The 8,721-nt window shown below is 44.7% G+C and overlaps 1 protein-coding gene across 3 annotated transcripts in view; it reads left to right on the forward strand.

The window, feature by feature from the left end:
- The first annotated feature begins 4,857 nt into the window (after positions 1-4,857).
- C5H1orf100 (chromosome 5 C1orf100 homolog) overlaps positions 4,858-8,721 on the forward strand; it is a 36,884-nt gene continuing 33,020 nt past the window's right edge. For all 3 annotated transcript variants that reach the window (XM_029538229.1, XM_029538228.1, XM_029538230.1), the window contains exon 1: positions 4,858-5,032. The gene's annotated coding sequence lies outside the window, so the exon portion shown is untranslated. The remainder of the gene's footprint in view (positions 5,033-8,721) is intronic.

An 8,721-nucleotide genomic window follows, 5' to 3' on the forward strand; every position in this document is an offset into this window, starting at 1 on the left:
CTCTCTCCTCTTCTCTACCCTTCTACCCGCTTCGCCGCTCCCCTATTCCCTCATAATAAACCTCTCCCACGTGGAACACCTTGGCCTGGTCTGCTGCTTGGTTTATCTGCTCAAAATATAAAACTGATGGTTATGACTAACTGTTTATCAACTGCCAAGAGATGGATATTGAAACCTCCAGCAGCAATTTCAACATTGCTTCAAGTATCTCTTTCAAACTGATAATTTTTGCTTCCTGTTTGAAATGCTCTTACTCAAAGCACACACAAATACATCTTTCCCAATTTAGTAACCCTCTTATTATTATTGATAATGTATACATTTTTTAACCTATTTTATCTGATATGTATATGGCTATTTTAACCTTCTTATGCTAACTGTTGGTATGTTATATATGTTTATAGGCTCTTGCACTTCTCTTTGTGTATTTATATTTTAGGGAAGTCTGTAAAGAGCTCAGAGTTGTGAAATATATTTTATCTTTGTTTCTTGGCTCTTGTGATACTTCATTATTAACTTGAAAAGATTTGGAATCATCATAGAATAAAACTCTGAGCAGGTCTGGGACTCCACCCTCCATGTAGGAGGTACTATCACATGGGTATGGGACAGTCCTTCTTCTCTGCTCGTAACTGTGGATGCAATGTGACTAGGTGTCCCTCATACCAGCCACCACCCCTTCCCCACCAAGATAAACTGTAGCCCCAAACTGTGATCAGAACAAAACTTTTCTTCCTTATTTCTGCGTGTGTCAGGTGTTTCATCATAACAAGAAAAGTAATACAGTGCATGATGCCTAAAACCCTTGGAATCTCTAATTGGTGTCTCTGTGTGCTAATGAGTTAACCGAAAGCCAGGAACTCTTAGGAATAGATGGGAGCTGGTTGTCAGGGGGATCAACTGTGATTGCAGCCCTGGTTTCAGACTCACATTTTCCCATTATATAACTTGTCAGGTAAGGAGAAAGGCTCAGGCTAAAAATCACCAAAAGCCAGTGATTCAGTCACCTGTTCCTTTGTAGTAAAGCTTCCATACACACTGAATAGTATCAGGTATGGAGAGGGTCTACATAGCTGGATACATAGGTACCCGGAGGGTGGGCCGTTGGAAGGGGGTGGAAGCTCTGCATGTCTTCCCTCTGCATACTTATCTGTACATTTTATAAAATCCTTTGTAATATGTCAATGCAGGTACATATGGTTTCCCAAGTTCTGTGAGCTGAGCTAGCAAATTAATGGAACTCGAGGAGGGACTGGTAAACCCCAATTTGCAGCTAGCTGATCAGAAATGTAGGTGATATCAATCAACCCAAAGTCAGAAACTGCCAAAGTAAAAAGACTTTACTAGTGAGGGTGGGTCTTAGTAACTGCAACTTATGAGATTCAGGATCATGGAATGCTCCAAAGAGCCATTTTCCCAAAGTAGGCAGGAAAAGTGGGAGCTTATAGTGTCTGTTGAATGTTGAGAAGGACCAGGCCATGTGAGCATCAGAAGAGGAAAATATAATGTCTATACCAGATGGAAGTGTCCATAAAACAGGGATCTGAGGATACTGCTATGTGCATCCTGACCTAGACATGTCAACCATGCAGATCCCAGTCACCTGCAGTCAAAAGCTAGAGGTAATACACATTCTCATTCCTAAGCAACAACTGGAATCTTGCATAAGATGGGCCCCAATGGCTTCCAGGCCCCACTGGAGAGGCTTTCAATGTTATTCCCATTGTAAATTTTCCTTTATTTCCGCAGTGAGAATCTACAAAGTGTAAATGCTGTCTGAAAGTAGAAGAGTCTCATGGGACTGAATTGCTCGCCCTTCAGGATCTGATACTAACTCTGGTAGTAATAGACCTGAACTGAATCACAAGGTATTGAGCTGGTATTCGCTGAAGAATTTCCCTCAAAACATGATTGCTGGTAGGAAAAAAAAATCCACACACATTTTGGTGACCACAGACAGCAATGATCTATATCAGGCTGGAAAGATGGCTCGGCGGTTAAGAGCACTGACTGCTCTTTCAGAGGTCCTGAGTTTAGTTCCCAGCAACCACATGGTGGCTCACAATCATCTGTAATGGAATCTGATGCCTTCTTCTGGTATGATCTGAAGACAACAACAGTGTACTCATATATATATAATAAATAATTAAAAAAAAAAAAAGAAATGAGCCAGACGTGGTGGCACACACCTTTAATCCCAGCACTTGGGAGGCAGAGGCAGGCAGATTTCTGAGTTTGAGGCCAGCCTGGTCTACAGAGTGAGTTCCAGGACAGCCGGGGCTACACAAAGAAACCCTGTCTCAAAAAAACCAAAAAAAAAAAAAAAAAAATCTGTATCTGAGAATAAAATAAAACAATGGTATTTTTCTTCTATTTCATAATCTCTGCCTTTTCACTAGTTCTAATACTACCAGAGTTAGTATCAGATCCTGAAGGGCGAGCAATTCAGTCCCATGAGACTCTTCTACTTCATATTTCTTCTTTGCCATGTTCAATTATTGTGTGTTTACATCGCTATAATTTTATTTCTTACAAAACTATAACTTTCATCTGGGTCAAAATAAGTTTAAAAATATTCTTATGAAGAACTATACAGAAAATTTTAAATTTCCCTAGGATCTATGAAGATCTTACTCATAATCAACCATTGGTCATGGCTTTTTAGTAGGCCCTTTCTCTAAGCCCATTAAACTATGAATCTGCAGAGAAATGAATCCTTTTGTGCAGTCAGAACTCTCAGGATCCAGGCACCCACACACGTGCACACCACATAAACATTGCTGAGTTGAGAACCAAGTCTTCCACAGCTGAGCTTTCCTGGGACCCTTTAGATTCAAGCTATAGTGCTCATAACTGATTCTTCCCTTCAGGACCCATCCAACAGCTAAGAGTATACGCTTCCATTCACAGAAATTCAGAGTACAGTGCAGTGGGCCTTTCCATGTGCATGACAGTCCTTGACCGATATATACATACATATATACTCCAGAAAACTCCAGGCTAACACATCTCTCCCCACCTCTGTGTTTCCGGTAACCCATCCACCAGCGCCTGCTCAGGGGCTCAGCTTTTTTACATGATATGGGTACAATCCCAGCTCTTAGCTCACATGTCATTACTGAGTCCAACCAAGCCCTTGCTTGTGACTTTACTTGCTTGTGAGTCCAGGCTTGTGACATCACTGACCTCCACCTGTGAGATTCAACCTAGAGCTACCTCCTAATAAACCTGGCTTTGTTTGTTTCTAATCTTGTCTAATCTGGCCTATATCTGTGTCCCTGAGGGAGAGAAAATGCCTACAACTCACTTTCAACTTCCAGAGCCTTGCAGGTGGCTTTCCCTGTATATAGATGAGATGGAACGGGGTCAGCAAGGAACCTGAATGGGGCAGTGAGATAGCTCAACAGGTAAAGGTGCTTGCTGTCCAGACTGAGGACCTGAGTTCAATGCCCAGAACCCACACAGTGAAAAGAGATAACCCATTCCCTTGGGTTGTCATCTAACCTCTATACAGCATCCTCTCAGAACAGGTATTAACTCATGGAAAGGAAAAGACAAGAAAGTCAGTCAATTGGCAGGAATTCAGCTTGACAGAACATATACTGGTCACTGGACCCATTCCATCTCTGATAGAACCAAGACTACCAGCCCAGAGATGGCACCACCCACAATGGTCCCTCCCCTCTTGATCACTGATTGAGAAAATGCCTTACAGCTGGATCTCATGGAGACATTTCCTCAACTGAAGCTCCTTTCTCTGTGATAACTCCAGCTTGTGTCAAGTTGACACAAAACTAGCCAGTACAATAAGTAAATTTGATTTTTTAATAAAATAACATCCATTGTTGTAAAACAGTGGGGTGCATCTAGACCTCCTGGGTCCCCACTTCTGCCTTCTGTCCTCAGTGCCACCATCACTTTTTTTCTACTCGGTCTTCTGTTCTCTGCAGGGAAATCCACAGCAACTCCCTGAGCCAGAACTCTGCCCATGGGACTGCCATTCCTGTCACTGTTCTGATGAGTGGAACACCTCCGGGAGTGCTCTCATCCCATTAAACGCAGGTGTTTGCACTGACCTGCTTCAGGCTGCGAGGACAGTAAAGGAGAGAGAACATCCTCTCTATGGCATCCTGGGGTGGAGCCAGCCTCTGAGCTATTTAGTCTCTCACACAGCTCCTGGACTTTATTTTGGACAGCCTCAAGGCCTGTTTCTCCAGGACTCAGCATCAAGTCTGTGGTCTCAGTCGTCCCGCATTGGTCTGGTCCTTGGTGGTGGATACGTACCCTCATCCTTAAGACTGAGTCTTCCTCTCCCAACGTGTACTTAGTTCTTATCAGAAGCAGCTACATTATTCTCTCTTCTGGGAGTCACACCCCCCCCCCCGCCGCCGCCCCATTTCTTGGTATCTGAGGGCCTCAGGTACCTTCCAGAAAAGAGGAGGAGATGTGTCATGTGTCGGCATACACCCAAGGCCTCTCCCATGCCAGTCACCGGTCCAGATCCTGGACCGGGTTGTCCCTTTATCTCTCCAGCAGTTATGAAAGACTGATACAATCTCCCAGTGAGTAAAAGGTCACATGCTTTTTTTTTTTTTTTTGGTTTCAAAACAAGGGCCTTTCTCAAGGTCACCTAACTGAGAAGCAGGAAAAGGACAGGTTTGAAGCCTGCTCAGTCCGGTCTGAGGACTTTGTTACCACCAAGTCCCCAGGCTTCCCAGGGATGATTGCGTTGCTCCAGACCACAGCTGAGTCTGGGCCCTAACTCCCAGTTGCCTTTCCTATTGCTCTGAAACCCTCCCTCCCTTCCTTTCTCCCTCCTTCCCTCTCTCCCCTCCAGCCACCTTCCTCTCTCCTCCTTTCTTCCCATTTTCTATAGGGTCTCCTGTACCCAAAACTTCAGACTCATAAGGTAGCCAAGGATGGTTTAGAACTCCTGATCCTCTTGCCTCCACTTCCCAAGAGCTGGAATTTCAGACGTGTGCCACACCCAGCTGAGGAGCTACAGGAGATGGAGCCCAGGATGTTGTAGATGGTAAGCAAGCAAACACTCTCCCAACCAAGCTATAACCTCAGCCATATTCTTTCTTTGATGCTGGGGATTGAACACAGGGCCTTCAACGTGCTGAGTGTACTAGGCTACAGAGGCCCAGGGCTGCTGAGAAACTTCCCAGAGCTGCTCACCAACTTCAGGGTCATGGCTCTGCCATCTCCTCTGGTGGGGTCCCTTACACATCATGATGCAAGTCAGCCTCTGGAGAGAAACAAACTCGGGGGGGGGGGGGTGTCACACAAGCTTAAAGGCAACTTGTGCTGTGGCCTGGTCCTCATTGCTCTCCTATACAAAGTTCAGTGTGGTGAATCTCGCCCTTACAAGCTTCCATGAAAAGCTCTCTCTGCCTGCGAGTCTGGAGTCATTGTTCAACAATGTCTTTGTTTCAAAGCTAAGTTTAAAACAACTAAACTGAAATGGGCTAACGGTGCTGCCACAGATGCTGCGGCTGTGGAGATTTGCATTATACACAAAATAGGATGTAACGATGTCACTGGGCATTTATCAAAATCGCAGCCGTTAGGCAACAAAGGCTCTGGAAATCATGGCTGCACTTGGAGGCATCTCCCAACAATGCCTCCTCTCAGGAGGGGCCCCAAGACCACCGCTGACAATTTCCTTCAGGCCTCATCAATGTTTTTCGTTGTTTAAAGACACACATTAATTTAGAGTCTCCTCCCATTCTCTCCGTAAATTACAGCATTCAGAAGAAGTGGCAGCTGCTGTAATTAAGACACAGTTAATTGCCCGTCTCCTTAATTGCAATGATAGGATTTTGACAGTTTGGTAAATAAGAATTGTTTGGTTTCCTCTGGCAACTTCAGCCTCAGTCGACTCTCCCCTGCCAGTGCAGAGTCCCCCAGCTCTGGGACAAAGGGGTGCAGTCCAACCTAAAAGAATGGGAAGGTTGGCATGTTGTTTCGCCTCCAGACTTGTCTCTCTGCCAGAGCCTACCCGGCACTGCTTCTTACACTGCCCCACCTCGGGGGGGGGGGGGGTGTCTCCACATTCCAAACTTGTCACATGAGCCTGCTCAGTGGAAGGCACAGACGCAGGATGCCTCCACTACACAGCAACCACCTCCTTCACTACAGGAAACCAGAAAACACACCCCAAATCAGGAGCAAAGCCGGAAACTCGGCTCAGAATTTCTGACTCATAGTCTTCCCACTGGTCTCAAAGAATGTTCTACAGAGGCAGAGGGACATTAGGGGTCACACAAAGATGTGTTCAGAGCTGTACCAGTTACTGTTTGGTGATAAAAGACCTGATATGATGAATTTATGATGGAGAAAGGTTTGTCTTGGCTTAGTCTGGAGGTTTCAATCCTGGTCAGTTGGCTTGTTGCTGTGGGGCCTGTAAGGATCAGCATGTCATGACAAGAGTGGGTAGGAATGGAAGCTTTCACCTTGGCCAAAATGTGAAACAGAAGAAGGAATCAAGAGTCCCACTGTCTTCCTCACATCCACATTGCCAATGACCCAGGACTCTCTAGCTGATCCACCTCTTGGTGATCCACCACTTCCCAGAGCATCAAGCTCTCAACACTTTACCTTGATTGGTCAGATACTATATGTGTCCAGAGCCCAGCTGCTTTCATGACAAATAGTGTAGAGGAATATTAATGTAATAACATGACTGCTCTGGCAAGGGATCACATACAATCTAGGTCTATGTGATCTGGTTGGAATGACGCACCTTTAATCTCTCTGACTGGAATACAGACATGACTCTACCACGCACCTTTAATCCCAAACAAGGAAGGTAAAATTCATTTGTAGAAGGAAGTAGCCATGTTTGAAAGCGATGTCTAATTGAGGGACAGAAAAATGGAGAATCAGAGAAAGAGTTGGAAGAATGAGTCAGAGATAGGATACGTCTAATTCTCAAGAGAATAGACAGGAAAGAGAGGAGACTTAAGAGCGGCACAGGGAGAGAGAGAATTGAGACTGAAGCGGTGGTGTGTGGTGTGGGTGGTTGAGTCTGAAGCGGTGGTGTGTGGTGTGGGTGTATGCCGGTTTTACTGGGACAGTTTCCAGAGACAGGTTGCAGGTGAAGACAGAATGGGCCAGATAATGAAAAGGAGCCAGAAGACTAGAACATATTGTCAAAGTTAGTATGAGGCCAAAGCAGAGCAATTCAGTCAGAAGCCAAGAGAAGCCTTCTTGAATCAGTCAGCTTGGAGAGGCATTTGGGCCAGATCAGCTGGTTTGAACCAGCTAGCCATATTTCAGAAAGAACTAGAAAGGGTGAGCTTATTCAGCAGCAGGTCACTGAGATGACAATTACATCTGGCAAATAAATATTACTTTTACAAAATAGTATTTTAAGAATTCAAACTACATTTTATTTACTTGTCTGAGTGTGTCTGTGTGTGTCTGTGTGTGCATGTGTGAGCACGTGCGTGTACAAACTGGCCTTTCCCTCTACTACGTGGGTTCCAAGGATTGGACTCAGGCCACTAGGCTTGATGGCAAGTGTCTTAACCCCCTGAGCCATCTTACCAGCCTCCAAAGTAGATTTTTAGGATGTAAATTGAAAAAAATAATCGTGCTGTGCTTGTAGTAACTGTTCAATAAATAGAGGTGGGCTGGTGAGATGGCTCAGCGGGTAAGAGCACCGACTTCTCTTCTAAAGGTCCCAAGTTCAAATCCCAGCAACCATATGGTGGCTCACAACCATCCGTAATAAGATCTGATGCCCTCTTCTGGAGTGTCTGAAGTCAACTACAGTGTAATTACATATAATAAATAAATAAATCTTTAAAAATAAATAAATAAATAGAGGTTATACAGCAAGCAATATTGTTCCACATTTTATGTAAACCTATTTCTATTCCTTTTTTTATTCACATTTCTTTATTTTTCATAGACTTAATTCTATGGGAATCATGATTTACATTCTGGACTCCTATTTCAGGCATTCCAATGACAGCATGTAAAGAACCCCGGGTAGAAGCAGTCATGGGAAACACTAGATCTAAGTCTGGGAGCCTGGAGAAGTGTTCACTGGCTCCCTGTAAGTCAGGGGTGGGGGTAGGGGTAGAAACAATGTCAATAGTGATAAGAACATAGAAACAATGTTAATAGTGATAAGACCATCACTCTGGTTGTGTTGTGACAGCTGTGTTATTAGTTGGTTCTGCTTCTCAAAGGGCACACAGGATGACAGACTAGAAAAGGTGGTAGTGACAATGACCATGTTTTCCTCAGAGCACCTGTCCTTTCCTAAGTAAATAGCAAAGAAAGGCCAGGTGGTGGTGCTCACCTTTAATCCCAGCACATGGAAGGCATAGGCAGGTGGATCTCTGTGAGTACCAGCCCAGCCTGGTTCAGAGAGCAAGTTCCAGGCCAACCAAAGGTCTACAGAGAAACCCTATCTCGAAACACAAAACAACAAAAAAGGAAGCTTCACCCATCTGTGTACTAGAGTCCAGAGGAAAGCCATCACCAGGGAGGCAGCTGTCCTTAAAAGCACTGTTTCACCATTATGTAAGGGTGTAGCTGTCAGCACACCTTCCCAGCACCACCTGAACCTCACAGTTTACTTGTCTTCCCCATACAAGGTCTGAAGTGCTTGTTTATTTGTTTCAGACAGGGTCTCACTATGTAGGGCTGGCTGTCCTGAAACTCTCTATGTAGAACAGGCTGACCTCGAACTCACAGAGATCC

This window comes from Mus pahari, chromosome 5 (genome assembly GCF_900095145.1).
Source record: "Mus pahari chromosome 5, PAHARI_EIJ_v1.1, whole genome shotgun sequence".
In the NCBI taxonomy this organism is placed as follows: Eukaryota; Metazoa; Chordata; class Mammalia; order Rodentia; family Muridae; genus Mus; species Mus pahari.